The sequence below is a fragment of the Primulina tabacum genome, chromosome 1 (assembly GCF_025594145.1).
Source record: "Primulina tabacum isolate GXHZ01 chromosome 1, ASM2559414v2, whole genome shotgun sequence".
Classification (NCBI taxonomy): domain Eukaryota; kingdom Viridiplantae; phylum Streptophyta; class Magnoliopsida; order Lamiales; family Gesneriaceae; genus Primulina; species Primulina tabacum.
In genome coordinates, this window is record NC_134550.1 from 6,511,907 (window position 1) to 6,528,986 (window position 17,080).

Consider the following 17,080-nt stretch of genomic DNA (forward strand, 5'->3'; position numbering starts at 1 on the left):
ATCTTCAATTATTTTAACAAATCATAATAATTTTACAAATCGAAATCTCCTTTTGAATTTCAAATTACCAACATCGTATGATTGTTGGTCAAGTATATGCATCAAGCCTATAAAAGGAACCTCAACGTTGAAATTAGCATCAAAATCGTTCTTCAGAAGATAACATCTTTGTTGGGGATTGATGTAGAGTTTAGAGGAGGGGGAGGGTGAATAAACTCTTTCCTTTGACGGTCGTTTTTGTAAAAGGTGCTAGAATCCTGTTAGAGAATGTAGCTATTCTTGTTCAAAAGTAAGTTCAGCAGATCACAATAATAAGTGCGGAAACGATCTGATGAAGTAAGGTGAAAACAGTAAGAACAGTAGAATAGTAGTTGTTTCTGGAAGTTCGAAGATAAAATCTTCTACGTCTCCCCTTCTTCTGTTTCCAGAAGGTATCACTAAAAGACTTTGGATTTTACAGTACGCACTAGTACACACCCACTTCAGCATGACTTATCCTTTGCCTACTGAAACTCTTAGTATCTGTGAGGCCAATCTACTTCTAATGCACAATTAATGATCAAACAATAATGGTTTGATTTAGATTTACAGCGGAAATGGTTTAAAATAATTTAAAACGGACCTAAGGACCTAGAAAAATTTCGGCATGACCTCCCCGTAAATAGGACATCCCGAAAAATTCAAGCATCAATTTATATCAAAATATACTCCAACTAGAGTCATTAAAACAAAACCAAGGTTAAACAACCTATAGCCGCACTGGCCAGGACTAAACAGAAATTAAAACTTACCAATTACGACTAAACAGAAATTAAAACTTACCAATTACTCACCAGATCAAAAGAATCTCAGAGTCGACTCAAAACATCACAAAAACAACCAAATACCACTACAGATACACGGGGCATCTCCCCGGCAAATAAACTACAATACAAGACTGAACAAACTCAAGACATACATATAGACTAACTGGGAGACTCCATTGAACAGAACCAAGCAATCCAACCTCAATCCCGAGCTCCACTGGCGGAACCTCGGCCTGATGCTGCAAAACGACTCGGGAGATCTACCATGGTGCCCAATAGCAACCACAACAGCCCCCCAGAAAACAACTGAGGTTAGGATTCTGGTATGAAACAGTCCAACAATAACAACAATAACATAAACCATGCATAATCATATAATGAAATGTAATATGCAATACATGAAAGGCTCAACGAATAACCGGGATAACAGGAGCCAACAAACGGTACAATAACAACTGGAATAATGCTCGAGCAACAACACAGGGGAGCTACATCGTCATGCAACTAAACCGCCCTGCCAAGTATACGAGGTATGCCAAGCTGTGATGAATAACACCCCTGACTCGGCCTCCATACAGCTGATACGATATAACAGGATGACACAACAAAAAGAACTAGATGACACAATCCCAGCGCTCACCTCAAAAGGCTGCACTAACCACGGAATTGTTCAATCACATCTACGGTCTCATGTGTATAGGCCTATCAACCACACAATGATCCCAAGATAAACAACAGTGCCAGATAACAACGGATATCAACAATGGACTAACAAGAACGATACGCTCAACATGAATGTCATAACTGTATACCCGATGCTAAATGTCAATAATATGTCATAATAATAAACATAGATCACAACGAATGTATTTAACAATTTACAACAGTCAACAAGTCAAAAACACGATCCATGTAACACAGAATGACAATTAAACATAATTTATGTTTTACCGTCGTATGTTACCGAGCTGTAACATACCTATTACCAACTTGAAACTCCAATATCAACTTCTCTTCAAGACTCTCGGCCTAAACAAAACCACAATAAGCCAATCATGAAAACTACATTCCATACCAATGTCCGATTTGGCACAAAAGAGCATAAAATTCGTATCTCGCTCAATATTAACTCAAATAAATATCCGCCAAATGGAAATGAAAGATAACTCAATTATCTAAGTTTCTTTAGTTGAAACCATCTTCAGAATCTCAGTAGATTATTCTCAGAATTTTCAAGAACACACTGCTACTTCCGAATTCGCGGACAGAATCTCATACACCGAGCAGTTCCAGAAAAACAAGCATAACTTGCTCAATTCTTAATGGAATTTAACGAATCTTATATCATTACGAAGACAACACATAGCTCTACAACTCGTATTTGGATCATAAGTCCAGAATCCGAGCGCTTAAATTCCATAAACCCGAATTACAGTAGGTGTTGTACACAGCTCCAACACAGAATTCCATTTTGACATATTTTGGTAGAAAAATCATAACAAATCCGTTTCTTATAAAAATTCGATGATTCTAGCGGCTATAGAAAGCTAACAAACAGAGATACAAGTTCTATTTGAACCACAAGTCAAGATTCTTAACGCACAATACACAAAACTTCGAATTTCAGAAGCACAAAAACTGAACTCACCAAAAAACTGTACAGAAACAGGGCTCACGAAATGGAGCTTCGATCTGCTCGTTTCCTTGCTCAAAATTCGTGATTTCATTCTTGAATCGAAGCCTAGGATGTTAGGAAGACACCCCTTCAGAACGATCGAGATTTGACGCCGGACGGAGGAGATATCGCGATTTTGCCGTGGTTGCTCCAAGGGTGACGGGAATTGGGGTTTCCTTCTTTCTTTCCTTTCTCTTCTTTCTCTCGTTTCTTTTTTTCTTTTGAATGAGATATGTGTGTATTGTATGCATTTAATAATAATAATGGATCACCAAAATAGTAACCCAAGCCCATTTATCCCGGTCTGAATTTATTTTGCTCTCGTGTGTTATTTAAACTCTATATGTATTTTATATCGTTAAATTCTCCGATAATCTAAAATACATATTTTTAACACACTTCTTGAATTTATTTGGCATAAATAATTATTTTAATTTACAACTCAATAATTATTCTAATTATGCCAAATTACCGGATAATTAATTACAGGGCCTTACAGTATCTCAACACAATATAATTCAATATGACAAGGTTCTGGAAAAGACTCTTTTCCAGATTACAAACTCTTCTTCAAAATATAGTAAAGTGTTTTGCTTGAAGAGATGAAGAAACAGCAGTACAAAATGATCTCCAAAGATCAGATGTATAAAGCGTGTACTGTTTTTCTGTAAGTTGAGCTTAGAAGATAATGATTGGTTCGCGGTTGCTCAATGTAACGTTGGATAAATAATATGTTCCTTGATAAAATAATCAGTGTTGTTCTTTAAATGTGTTTGATCCATATATATAGATAACTTGAATCCAAAGTCTATAATCAAAACGACTTCTTTGACTTCTGATAGAAACAGCTTTATTGCTTAAAAAGGTTTCTGCAAAAAGGCTTCAAAACAATCAGTCTTGTTTCATACCAAAATAGGTAATGCGTATTAAATGACTTTGTTCAGCATTAATGAAGCATTTAATACTCGTACTTGGTAAAGTAACGGTAACATTTAATATAAGATCAATATGTTCTGATTTAGCAAAAGACAAGTTCTGCTTCTGTTTTCGAGTACTGCTTTGTTAAGGCAATAAGGGAACTTATGCTTTTTATACTGTTTTCTGGTTTAACTAATATGAACTACTGGTTTTGACTATCATCACCACAATTAAATTAAATATATCAATTTTCCTTTTGTGCTGATGCCAAAACCTAGAAGTTAGTGCTGAGGAATAAAACAATTATCAGAAAAACAGATATCAAAGATAACAAAGTAGTAAATAATCAGTAAATCAAAGTTCAAAAGAGTATTAATCAGAAAGATTAATCATCAGTCCCAATATCTTTGAATAGAGCATCATCTTCATTAGGATCTTGACTTCTGTAAGATGATTCTGCAACATGTCCTTCAGTTCTTCCTTCTTCTGTCATTCGTTCTACTGTTTCCTTCTTTTTGGCATCAAAGCGAGTAAGCAATACATCAACTCGACCAGTAAGATGGATAATGCTGTTATGCACCATTTCTAGAATTGCGGCTTGAATCGAGACACGATCATTAAGTGCCTGGAGGGATTGAGAGTGGGACTCAATCTTGGCGTCAATGGATCCAAGCTTCAAATCAGTAGCTTCAGCTTTATCGAAATTGTGCGAAGAGACGACGTGAGATTAGAGACAGTTTGATTAACGTCGGACTGACCCAGAACGAGGTTGGCGTGACTGGTCAAGACATTCTTTCTGAAAAGGTCGGATTCAACTTGAAGCTTGGACAATGATTTCGCCGCGTTGAAGACGTGTTCGGTCATGCGTTCCTGGAAGAGGTTGGCGGCTCCAACTTGACCAGCATGTTCGTAGGATAATTACTTGACTATTTCAGAAATTCTGTCAAAGTTCCGTCTCAGGATATCAATCTCAGATTCAAGATTGAATTGTTCTTCTTCTGGGGATGGGCTTCTGGCGAGCATTCGTCCTTTGATTTCAGTAAGATGCGCAATATGAGAAATTTGAGAGTGTGAGTCAGTAGCAAGGACAACTAAGGCAGTAGAAGAAACATGATCTGGTGGAGCAGTAGTGATAGCAGAAGACTGTTCAGCAGAAGATCTTTCAGCAGTAGCAGAGGATTCATGAAGTGCTCTTCTTCTGGTTGCTTGGCTTCTATGGCCTCCAACGGTTCAGTGGCTGGAATTGGATCATTCAAGATAGCTACCATTTCTGCTTGATGTGCAGTAGAGAAAATCTCCAAATTTGGCGGTGATGAAGATTGGGCAGCATCCGATTCTGCTAGGTGTGGGGCTGCCGGAGAAGTTTCCAGTTGAACCATGTCATCAGCCTGAGCTGCTTCCGGTGCAGCAGAGACACTAAGAGCAATAGATTGAATGACTTCCTCTACTGAAGCCAATTCACGAACAGAAATAAGAGAAGACGATTGAGTAGGCAACTTTTGAGATCCAGGAGTACTAGAGACCTTAGCTTCTGGAGGAGCAATAATCCTTTCCTCAACTGGCTTAGTCTGAGCAAAGTCTGGAATGAAGCCTACTGAATACGGTACAGATTCTTCAAAATTCTGTTCCTGAGCAAGAAGTTGCTCATTCATCATTCTCAATCGGTCAGTTAGAATACGGATCACATTCTGATCCTGAGCAGCAGTGGGAATCAAGTTATCAAAATTTGACTGAAGAGTCTTCAACACTGATTCCAGCTTCTGTCATTTAAGCTGCTCAAGAATGAAACTTCGGTGACTCATTGCTTCAATTACATTTTCCGTCTTGGCAAGATCAAATACCTTCTCTTCATTATTTACCATTTTTCGAAATGCACCTGGTGTTCTGAAGAATGTGAGAGGATGGAATACTCGAACCTTGTGCCAATCATCAAAGAAAGTCATTTCTTCATTGGCAGATTTCTCAATCTCTTCCAAATGAAGATCTATACCCGATAAAATAGATGATTTGGCGGCGTGAAATGGTGGTTCTTCAATGAGTTTTCCTTTGTCTTTACCCGAAGATAAAGCATGTATCACGGGTCTAAAAGCAGAAGACCTTGCAGTAGATTCACGAATAACAAACAACACAGGGGATCTACATCGTCATGAAGCTAAACCACCCTGCCAAGTATGCGAGGTATGCCAAGCTGTGTTGAATAAAACCCCTGACTTGACCTTCATACAGCTGATACGATATAACAGGATGGCACAACAAAACGAACTAGATGACACAATCCCAGCGCTCACCCCAAAAAGCTGAACTAACCATGGGATTGTTCAATCACATCTACGGTCTCATGTGTATAGGCTTATCAGCCACACTATGATCTCGAGATAAACATCAGTGCCAGATAACAACGGATATCAACAATGGGCTAACAAGAACGATATCGCTCAAGATGAATGTCACAACAGTATGTCATATGCTAAATGCCAATAATATGTCACAATAATAAACATATATCACACGAAGGCATCTAACAAATTACAACACTCAACAAGTCATTAACACGATCAATGTAACACAGAATGACAATTAAACATAATTTATATTTTACCGTCATATGTTACCGAGCGGTAACATACCTATATCACGAAAATGATCTTCAAGAACGATCAACTGAACTCTCTCTACCTAAAATAATAAAATAAAACAAATAATTCCACAACTCATTTACATTCCAACCATTATCAACTCGATAATCCTTAGATTGATTCCAACGATAACAACCATACTAGAATATCTTTCAATATAACACAAAATGATTCGACATAATTAATAGGCTCGCCGAATTATACCTCGAAGAATTCCAATGACTGAACATACAACAATTATCCGATAAATACGTCAATTTAACGCTATTCGAACGACAAAAATGATTTAAACTGAAACATGTAAAAATCCAAATTTCGGCAACCTACTATCACGCTTAGAAGCTGAAATTTCGGACTAGGAACTCACAAGGTCGAAGCTTACTCTAGTCGCTAGCGGTCTCGAGGCGGTAGCCAACCGGAAACACGTCGGAGTTACTGTTCACGAGCTGAAAAAATTTCAGAAAACGAGCTGGAGTTACAGGGAAATCACAAGGCTTAAAACCCACTCCAACATACAACAAAACTCCAAGGAACTAAACTTAAATCTCACCTAAACCGAGCCAACAGTAGCAGCCACGAACAGGCCTCGATTTGGGCTGAAACGAGCATCAAAAGTGGCGATTCATGGTTCAAGACGAAGCTACTGATGTAAGGAAGAAAATCCCTCAAACTGTTCAAGATTTCGACGCCGGACGGTAAAGTTATGGCCTCTCCAATTTGAAGGTGATGAGGTTGACGGAAATTGGGTTTCTTCTCTCTTTTCTATTTCCTTTCTTCCCTTAGATAAGTTGTGTATATGTGTGTAATAATTGACCATAACATTTAATAAATTGAGTCTATTTTATCCGGATTTTACATATTTTAAGAACTCGTGTGTTATTTAAACTCTATATGTATTTTATATCGTTAAATTCTCCGATATTCTAAAATACATATTTTTAACACACTTTCTAAAATTATTTGCATAAATAATTATTTTAATTTACAACTCAATAATTATTCTAATTATGCAAAAATTACCGGATAATTAATTCCAGGACCTTACAGGCACCGTCGATGGAAATAGATGCGTTCCCTTGAGAATAGATGATTTTTCCTTCTTGTACAGTTGCCTTGGCATAGAAGTCCAAAAGAGTAGTTTTGTAAATGATAGCAGGTGCTTTTAAGAATCTTCTTAAACCAGATTTCTCGATGGCTTGAAACATTTTCACAAGATTTTCGTCCTTGATTGTTAGGACTGATGCGAAGTTAACTTGATAGGCGTTCAGTGCATATGCTTCGGCCATTTCTTCAATTTAGAGAAAGTATGAAGTAGAATCTGCAAGTGAGATGAGTGCAAGAGAAAACAGTAGATGGTAAGCAAAAGTCTAAAAGCGTAAAGGTGAAATGAGATGAGAGAGGCGGTTAAGATTCAAGAATGTACAGCCGTCAGTGAAACATAAGGACATGTGTCAATATGTTTGCGGTTGATTTTTGAAAAGTTAAACAAAGTGTGTCAGAAAGACTAATGATTTCAAAATTTGAAAAGTAATTAAAAGAGCGGGCTGTACAATTGATTACTGAAAATATCCAGAAGATGGTTTGTCGTTTTATGATAATATCTACTGGAAGTTATAGGGTACTGAAATATTTTCAGCACTTGGATACAAAACCAGTACACACATTGTTTTATCGAAAAGACAAACATCCTTTCTGCTTCTGCCAAAGCACGAAAATATAAGTCTGAAAACAATACTGTTCCCCCTTAATTAATGCAACTAATAAATACGAAGATACGAAATCTGAGGGAATGATAGATGATTCTTGGTATTCGTGTAGTCAGATAGCCATCTCTTCAGCTTCCCGAGACCCTATATAAGTACCTGCAAGTTCACAAACTAAGTCATTTATACTTTTATCAAATCAAATGGGTAGAACAAGTAATCTCTCGGAGTCTTCTCCGGAGTCTGAATCAGCAGAGGAGATCCAGAGGCAATTTCCAGCGTCTCGTAAGAAGATGTTTGAAGACATCCTTTTTCAAGATATGAAGACTTGGAAGAAATTCATCGGTTTATAATATGAACAATCAGTTAGATTGTTCGAAATTATTAGGACTAAGCTGTGGAATCATCTCTTCCACAACCACAATCATTCGAAGAGAGGGGATCTCAGCAATCCGTAGTTAGATTCCTGCTGAAGTACTTTGCACTGAAGTACTTCATACTGCTGATATCAACAAATGTAGTAGATAAAAATATTGTAATGCATCTGGTTTTATGAATGAAAAACTCATTTTGTCATATCTTTGTTTATCTACTGCTTTTATTGAAATGTAAATATAAATAACGGATAAAAAAAACTCCGTTTGAATAAATCAGAAGACGTTTCGGTTGACTTGCGACTCTTCAACTTCTTCAATATTAAATGTGACTTGTCTATAAGATAACAAGTGTTAAATAACACCAATTCGATATGTCTGATTCAAGAAATTTCAGTAGTTACACGATGTTGTCTCCTTACTCTTCTGCAAATAAATCAATGTTAGTCGAATAACATATAACTGATAATAATTAACAGGATGGTAACACCAATATAATCAAGTTAAATCAATTAAACCGAGTATATTTCGAAAATAAGAAAACTTATTCTCAGGCAGAGGTTTTGTAAAGATGTCTGCTGCATGTAAATCAGTATAAACGTATTCCAGACGAATGTCCTTCTTCTGCACATGATCTCTAATAAAATGATGTCTGGTGTCAATGTGCTTTGTTCTGGAATGAAGTACTGGATTTTACGTGATTGCAATAGCACTGGTATCGTCACAGAAGATAGGTGATTGAGAGGCTTGAACTCCATAGTCTTTGAGTTGTTGTTGCATCCGCGGTATTTGAGAACAACAGCTTCCAGCAGCGAGGTATTCTGCTTCTGCAGTAGATGTAGCTATGGAAGTCTGCTTTTTACTAAACTAGGAGATCAGCCTATCACCAAGAAATTGACAAAAACCACTTGTGCTTTTCCTGTCTAGTTTGCAACCTACATAATCAGCATCTGAATATCCAATAAGATTAAAAGATGAATCATTAGGATACCATAAGCCGACATTTTGAGTTCCTTTTAAGTACTTCAGAATATGTTTAGCAGCAATATAATGTGACTGCTTAGGGTTAGACTGAAATCTTTCACAAATGCAAACAGCAAACATGATATCAGGTCTACTGGCAGTAAGATATAATAGTGAGCCAATTAGACCACGATACTGAGTTACCTCTACTGGAATTACACTATCATCCTTGTCAAGTTTAGTAGATGAGCTAATAGGAGTGGAAGCAGCAGAGCATGCTTCCATGCCAAACTTTTTCAGTAGCTCCTTAGTATACTTGGCTTGATTTATGAAAATTCCAGTTTCAAGTTTTTTGATATGCAGTCCTAGGAAGAATGTTAATTCTCCCATCATACTCATTTCGAATTGTTCCTGCATCAATTTGGCAAACTTTGCACACAGTTTGGGGTTAGTTGATCCAAAGATAATGTCATCAACATAAATCTGCACTAATAGAATGTGTTTATTCTTAACTAAAGTGAACAAATTCTTGTCTACTGTGCCAATAATAAAATCATGATTTACAAGAAATTGTGAGAGGGTGTCATATCATGCTCTAGGTGCCTGTTTTAAACCATACAGAGCTTTGTGTAATTTGAAAACATGATGTGGTAAGAAATGATCAGTAAAACCTAAAGGTTGTTCAACGTAGACCTCTTCTTGTAGTAGACCATTTAGGAAGGCACTCTTCACATCCATTTGATAAACTTTGAAGTTCTTAAAAGCAGCAAAGGCTAAAAATATTCTGATAGTTTCAAGCCTTGCTACTGGTGCATAGGTTTCATAATAGTCTATTCCTTCTTCTTGTCTCAAACATTGGGCCACCAGTCTTGCTTTATTTCTGATCATAGTGCCTTCTTCATTTAGCTTGTTTCTAAATACCCACCGGGTTCAATTACAGCTTGGTGAGATGGTCTAGGTACTAGAAACCAAACTTCATTCCTTTTAAATTGATTCAGTTCTTCCTGCATGGCTTCGATCCAGCTTGGATCTAGAAGAGCTTCTTCAATTTTCTTTGGTTCGTCCTGAGAAATAAAGGCATCATGCATATATTCATTAATCATTTGCCTTCTGGTTCTCAAAGGAGCTGCTGGATTAACAATAACCAAAGATGGAGGATGGGATTTTCTCCAAACAAAAGGGTTTAAAGAAATATCTTTCTGGTTAGATGGATTTGAATCAGGTTCAGCCGAAGCAGTAGCAGGTTCTGGAATATTCACTTCTTTTTCTGGTATATCTTGTTTCTGAACAACTGGTTCTACCAGAGGAATGTCTGGTTCTGGATTTTAATCATCTTTAACACTGGGTTCTACATCATCTTCACTATCCAGTTCCAGATGAATCATGTCTAATCTGTTACTCAAATTTGACATATTAGAAATTTCAGGAGCACTACTATCTTCATCGAAGACAACATAAACAGATTCTTCAACATTGAGAGTTCTATTGAGCTTTTTTTACTGCAGAACAACCAAGAAAAAGTCCAGCATCTGATTTTGAATCAAATGCAGTCAAATAGTTTTTACCGTTATTGTGCACAAAGCATTTGCAACCAAATACATGAAAATAAGATACACTAGGTTTACTCCCTTTCCATATTTCATATGGAGTCTGATTGTGCCTCTTGTTGACCATGGTTATATTTTGTGTGTAGCATGCGGTGTTGATTGCTTCTGCCCAGAAGCGCTGAGAAATGTCTGCATCTGCTAGCATTGTTCTAGCAGCTTCTTTAAGAGTTCTGTTTCTCCTCTCAGCTACTTCATTTTGTTGAGGTGTTTTGGCAGCTGAATATTCATGATGAATGCCCTGTTAATCTAAATACAACTCAAGAATCTTGTTAGTAAACTCAGTACCCCGATCACTTCTGATTTTAATGATGGAAATTGATTTTTCATTTTGAATCTTTTTCAGAAGCTTGATCAGGAGGCTACTGGTTTGATCTTTTCCAGTAAGAAATATTACCCATGTAAATCTAGAAAAGTCATCAACAACAACAAGTGTATACTTCATTCTCCCTAAGCTCATGATAGGGATTGGAACAAACAAGTCCATATGCAATAATTTCAAACACCTTGAAGTTGATTTACTACCTTTATTCTTGAAGCTAGATTTCACTTGTTTTCCAAGTTGACATGCAGAACATACATGATTCTTAACAAAGTTAATATCAGGCAATCCATCAACTATGTTCTGCTTCTTGAGATTATTGATTGACTTTAAATTCAGGTGATTCAATCTCTTATGCCAGAGCCAATGCTTATCAGTAAGAGAGGCAACTAAACATGTAGAAACATTAGCATGATCTAAGTTCCATGAAACTTTTTAGGTGTTGTCTTCTCTCTTTCCAGTTAATACAGTAAACTCAACAACATCTTTAACTGTGCATGTGTGCTTCTGAAAAGCTACAGAATAACCATTATCATATAGTTGACTAATGCTAATCAAATTATAACAAAGATTCTCAACCATGAGTATATCATTAATAGTTATGTTATCATGGATAATCTTAGACTTACCCACGGTTTTACCTTTTGAGTTGTCCCCAAAAGTTATCTTTGGTCCAGCACAACTTATTACTTCTGAAAGTAGACTCATTTGTCCAGTCATATGACTGGAACAACCACTGTCCAGATACCATGTAGAATTGATGATGTTGGTTTTCTTCTTCTATTTCTGCAAACACAAATTTTAGTATCTGGTATCCATATCTATTTGGGTCCAAGCCTTATCAGTCCTTTAGGGACCCACATTTGTACAATTCTTGGTGACCTTATACTTCGGGTATCTAAAGAGGTGTGTCCAACAGAAGGCCTGTTATTTCTAACAGTATGCATCTTAGAATGTTGTTCTTCCATACTGTTTTTGTTGTCTGACCTGTATCTCTTCTGAACAAGTCTAGAATTATAGTACTGGTAGTTTTTAACCTTCATAGAGGGTTGTCCTCCTGAGTTGAATCCTCTACTGGATCCAGAACTCTGGTGAAATTTTCCCTTAGGTTCAACATATCCCAGACCATAATGCTTTCTTCTGCTCGTCTGATCTACCATAATGCTTTCTTCTGCTCGTCTGATCTACATTCCTTTCAACTCGAAAATTTGGTACTTCTGGTTTATATACCACATTGGATTTAACAAAGCGAATGTATTTCCCTTTGCTTGTATCCAGTTCTGGCTTGGTACTGGTTTCAGATATGATTTCATTATTGCTGAATCCGAGACCACTTCTGTCTCTGGATTGCTTTTGCAATTCTTGCATCTTTTCTAATGAAACAGACGACTTATTCCATTCATTTACCAGAACAGAAAACTTCTGATTTTCAGATCTCATTGTCTGATAATCTGCATTTACTCTTTCATTCTCAGTTCTTAACTTACTCATCTCAATTTTTAAATCATTGCAGCTGTTCTCTTGTAAACAAGTGAACTTACCGACTTGATCCTTTAAGTTTAGATTTTCAATCTTAACTTCCTCGAATGATTGAGAAAGTCTCGAGTACTCTTCCACCATGTCATGCAGTGCTTTAATCAAATCAGTTCGGGTAAATTCGTCAGAGTCAAAGTCAAGTACTTCTCCAGATGTCGAGGTTGGTTCCATATCTGCCATGAGACATTTGATCTCTTCTGCATCACTTTTGCTAGAATGACTTTCTGAATCAGAAGACTCAGAACTAGAATCCGCCCATTTAGATTTGTTTTCCTCAGCAATTATTGCTTTACGATCTCTTCTGAATTTCTTGTCATTCCTCTTGTATTCCTTTTTCTTCTGGTCATCCTTCTTGGACTTTGGACAATCAGCAATAAAGTGGCCGATCTTTCCACAGTTAAAACACGCCATGTCACCAGGTGGTGAATCCTTCTTGAAGTTCCGATTAGGGTTTTGGTAAGCTCGGTGATTCTTCTTCATAAATCTGGAGAATTTCTTCACAAATAAAGACATAGCATCATTGCTGATCTTTTCATCGGTCTTTTCAGAAGTGCTCTCAATGATGGTATCAGGTAATGCTTGTGGAACAACTACAGCAGCAGCAGCAGCAAGAGTAGTAGCAGTAGTAGTAGCGGCAAGAGCCTTGGTAGGTAGATTTGATGAGGGCTCTTCTCCGCTTCTTACTTCCAGGTTCGAACTCATAGGATTTTAGGTCAGCAAACAAGTCATGTAGCTCCAACTTGTTTAGATCTTTAGAGACTCTCATAGCCATTGTTTTAACGTCTCATTCCCTGGGTAAAGCTCTCATAACTTTGAGTGCTATCTCTTTGTTGCCGTGCTCTTTGCCAAGAGCTGCTAGCTCATTAACCAGGCTACTGAAACGTTCATCAAACTCAAACAGAGTTTCTCCAAATTTCATTTTGAGATTCTCAAATTTCTGCATTGCTACAGACAGTTTATTCTCCTTTGTCTGCTCATTTCCTTCACAGATTTGAATGAGCTTTTTCCAAATTTCTTTCGCAGTAGAGCACATCTTGATCTTGTTAAAGGTGTTCTTATTAAGAGTTTTATAGATGATGTCCTTCGCAACATTATCAAGATTGACTTTCTTTTTATCTTTCCAGTCCATTCACTTCTGTGCTTCTCAACCATCTGAGGTGCTCCCTCAGTAACAGCAATAGCAGAGTCGGGCTTTAAAATTTTTAATGGACCATCTGTGATGACATACCACATGTCATCATCTTGAGTCGCAAGATGAGCTTGCATCCGGATCTTCCAGTCATCAAAATCTTCTTTTGAGAACATAGGAACCTTGCTGAAATGTGCCATATCTGTTGTAATTTTTCAGAACAAGAGAAATCTGCTCTGATATCACTTGTTGGGGATCGATGTAGAGTTTAGAGGGGGTGAATAAACTCTTTCTTTTGACGGTCGTTTTTGCAAAAGGTGCTAGAATCCTGTTAGAGACTGTAACTATTCTTGTTCAAAAGTAAGTTCAGCAGATCACAATAATAAGTGCGGAAACGATCTGATGAAGTAAGGTGAAAACAGTAAGAACAGTAGGCAGTAGAACAATAGTTGTTTCTGAAAGTTCGAAGATAAAATCTTCTACATCTCCCCTTTTTCTGTTTCCAGAAGGTATCACCAAAAGACTTTGGATTTTACAGTACACACCCACTTCAGCAGGACTTATCATTATCCTACTGAAACTCTTAGTATCTCAACACAATATAATTCAATATGACAAGGTTCTGGAAAAGACTCTTTTCCAGATTACAAACTCTTCTTCAAAATATAGTAAAGTGTTTTGCTTGAAGAGATGAAGAAACAGCAGTACAAAATGATCTCCAAAGATCATACGTATAATATGAAGCTTGTACTGCTTTTCTGTAAGTTGAGCTTAGAAGATAACGATTGGTTTGCGGTTGCTCAATGTAACGTTGGATAGATAATATGTTCCTTGATAAAATAATCAGTGTTGTTCTTTAAATGGGTTTGATTCATATATATAGATAACTTGAATCCAACTTCTATAATCAAAACGACTTCTTTGACTTCTGATAGAAACAGCTTTGAAAAAGGTTCCTGCAAAAAGGCTTCAAAACAATCAGTCTTGTTTCATATCAAAATAGGTAATGCGTATTAAATGACTTTGTTCAGCTTTAATGAAGCATTTAATACTCATACTTGGTAAAGTAACGGTAACATTTAACATAAGACCGATAAAATCTGATTTAGCAAAAGACAAGTTCTGCTTCTGTTTCTCTAAGCTGATAAGTACTCGAAGAGTACTGCTTTGTTAAGACGATAAGGGAACTTCTGCTTTTTATATTGTTTTCTGGTTTAACTAATATGATCTACTGGTTTTGACTATCATCACCATAATTAAATTAAGTCTATCAATCTTTACAAGTGATGCAAGATTATACTTTGTTCAAAATATTCCTTCTCTTTCTGATTCCAAACATTTCGAAATGAAATGCCTTGAAAAAACATCGTTGCTTCTTGGCTCCCAAATTGCATGTTTATGTGATCAACGACCTTCCTCCAGATTCTCCACTCTTACTAGTGCATTGCGCTTTTGGGGACGATGATCTCTACACTTGCCACTAAACAATATTTTAATTTTAGTTTCTGTGAAAAAAAATTTCGCAACTACTTTGTTCTCCTGTCATCTTTGGTGGGGAGATAAACATAAGGCATTTAATGTTTTTAAAGGGAATTTCCATCTCTTCATCTCCAATACATACCCTTGGTATGCCAGAAGTGATGGGATTTACTCCATTTACAATGATCACTCTTTCCAGATTGTAAAGAAATATTATTGGAAAATCAATAAGTGATTTTGTGTTTTGGAATGGTAACCAATAATAAAAGTTTTTTTAAAATTTATTTTCGTATTTATAAATGGTAATATACTCTTAACATTATATTTTGTCCTAATCGTACACCAGTGTACGTGAATTTACAAGTGGAAACACTCTCTATATATGTTGTTGAACTAATTAGATAACTTGTTTGGATGGATGAATTTGTTTTAGGCAGAAATATTCGATTCCAGAAATGATTTCAAATGATATTCAAATTGGAATGGAAATTCATTATAATTATATTAATGAACATGATAAAATTGATATATAGGAAACGGATTTGATACTAACTATTTGTAAACTCATCCAAATAATATTAATCATAGATTTCGTATCTGCAGTTTCTAATTCATAAATCCAAACATATCTTAATTTCTCGTGAAAATTCCAAGTCCTTAAACCCTAGAGTTAGCTTAAAATGTTTAAAACCAAAAAAAATTTGAGAGTACAAAACCTCATTGTATTATTTCCAGGCAAAACAAATATGATAAATAATTAAATAAACTTTGGAAAGCAGTTTATATTTATAACATTACAAAGGTATAAAAAATTTCTGAAGTATAACCCAAAGTCAAAATTGTATTAGTCAAAATATTTTAAGTATAAGTATAGTATACATGTGCAAATAAAATAATCAATGGCCAATGCTCATACAATTATATTTACCACGTCTAAATTATGAGGGATATATTGTTTAAAGATATAAATACAAGAAATTTTTATCTAAATTTGCAAGCGAGTCTTCAAACATCTTTGTATTCCTATCTATCCAAATATCATAGATGGTGCTGCTAAATGAATAGATTCTAGCCAACTATAATGGTCTTGTTTTTGTAATTTTTAGGGTAAATGTTACGGGTGTCTAAGTGATATATTATTCACAAAAACTCTTGTGAGATAGTCTTATGAGTCAATTTGTGAAACAGATCTTCTATTTGGATGACTCATTTAAAAAATATTATTTATGTCAAAAGTATTAATTTTCATTTTCAATAGGTGCAGAGTTGACATCGTCTCACGAATAAAGATCCGTGATAGCGTCTCTATGATAGAGTATGTTTCATTAGTGTAAAAAAAAGATCTTTTACAAGTAATGAATTTTACCATGACCAAAATAGTGATACTCCTTATTCTCTTTCTGATATAAAATGTATTACAAGGATTTGAATTAGAAAAACACCGATTTTTTTTGTCCCGTAGATTTCATATTTATGTAATCAATGACCTGCCTCCTGATTCTCCACTTTTACTAGTGCATTGCGCTTCTAAGAACAATGATCCCGGCTATCATACACTTGCCACTACACAAGATTTTGCTTGGAGCTTTTGCAAAAACTTTTTTAAAACTACTTTGTTTTAAATATATTAATCTAGGTGAAGTCTGTGATTCTTCTATATATATATATATATATATAATGAATTTTTTTATATTAATACAATGAATATCATACAAACATTAGTAAAACACAATGACTTTTTATGCAATTAAATTTATGTTTGCTAAATTTAAAAAAGTACTCTTTAAAACAAAAAAATAAATTATTAATTTATCAATTTAATTAATACCTCTCTAAATTAATAAGTTTTCATGGTCATTAAATTATTAGTTTATATAAATTTTATTGTGTTTAACAATCGAATGATACTACCAGGGCACCCAAAGTGCTTAGCTA

At 35.8% G+C, this 17,080-nt stretch overlaps 1 long non-coding RNA gene across 2 annotated transcripts; it reads right to left on the reverse strand.

Moving 5' to 3' along the window:
• Positions 1–841: 841 nt before the first annotated feature.
• On the reverse strand, positions 842–6,809 carry LOC142537759 (uncharacterized). 2 transcript variants are annotated; one of them, XR_012818572.1, is made up of 3 exons: positions 6,586–6,809; positions 6,027–6,481; positions 842–1,066 (listed from the first exon to the last, which is right to left on the reverse strand). It is a non-coding gene; the product is annotated as an uncharacterized LOC142537759 (long non-coding RNA). The 2 variants fall into 2 exon arrangements; XR_012818571.1 differs by having other exon boundaries at positions 6,027–6,809.
• Positions 6,810–17,080: the final 10,271 nt, after the last annotated feature.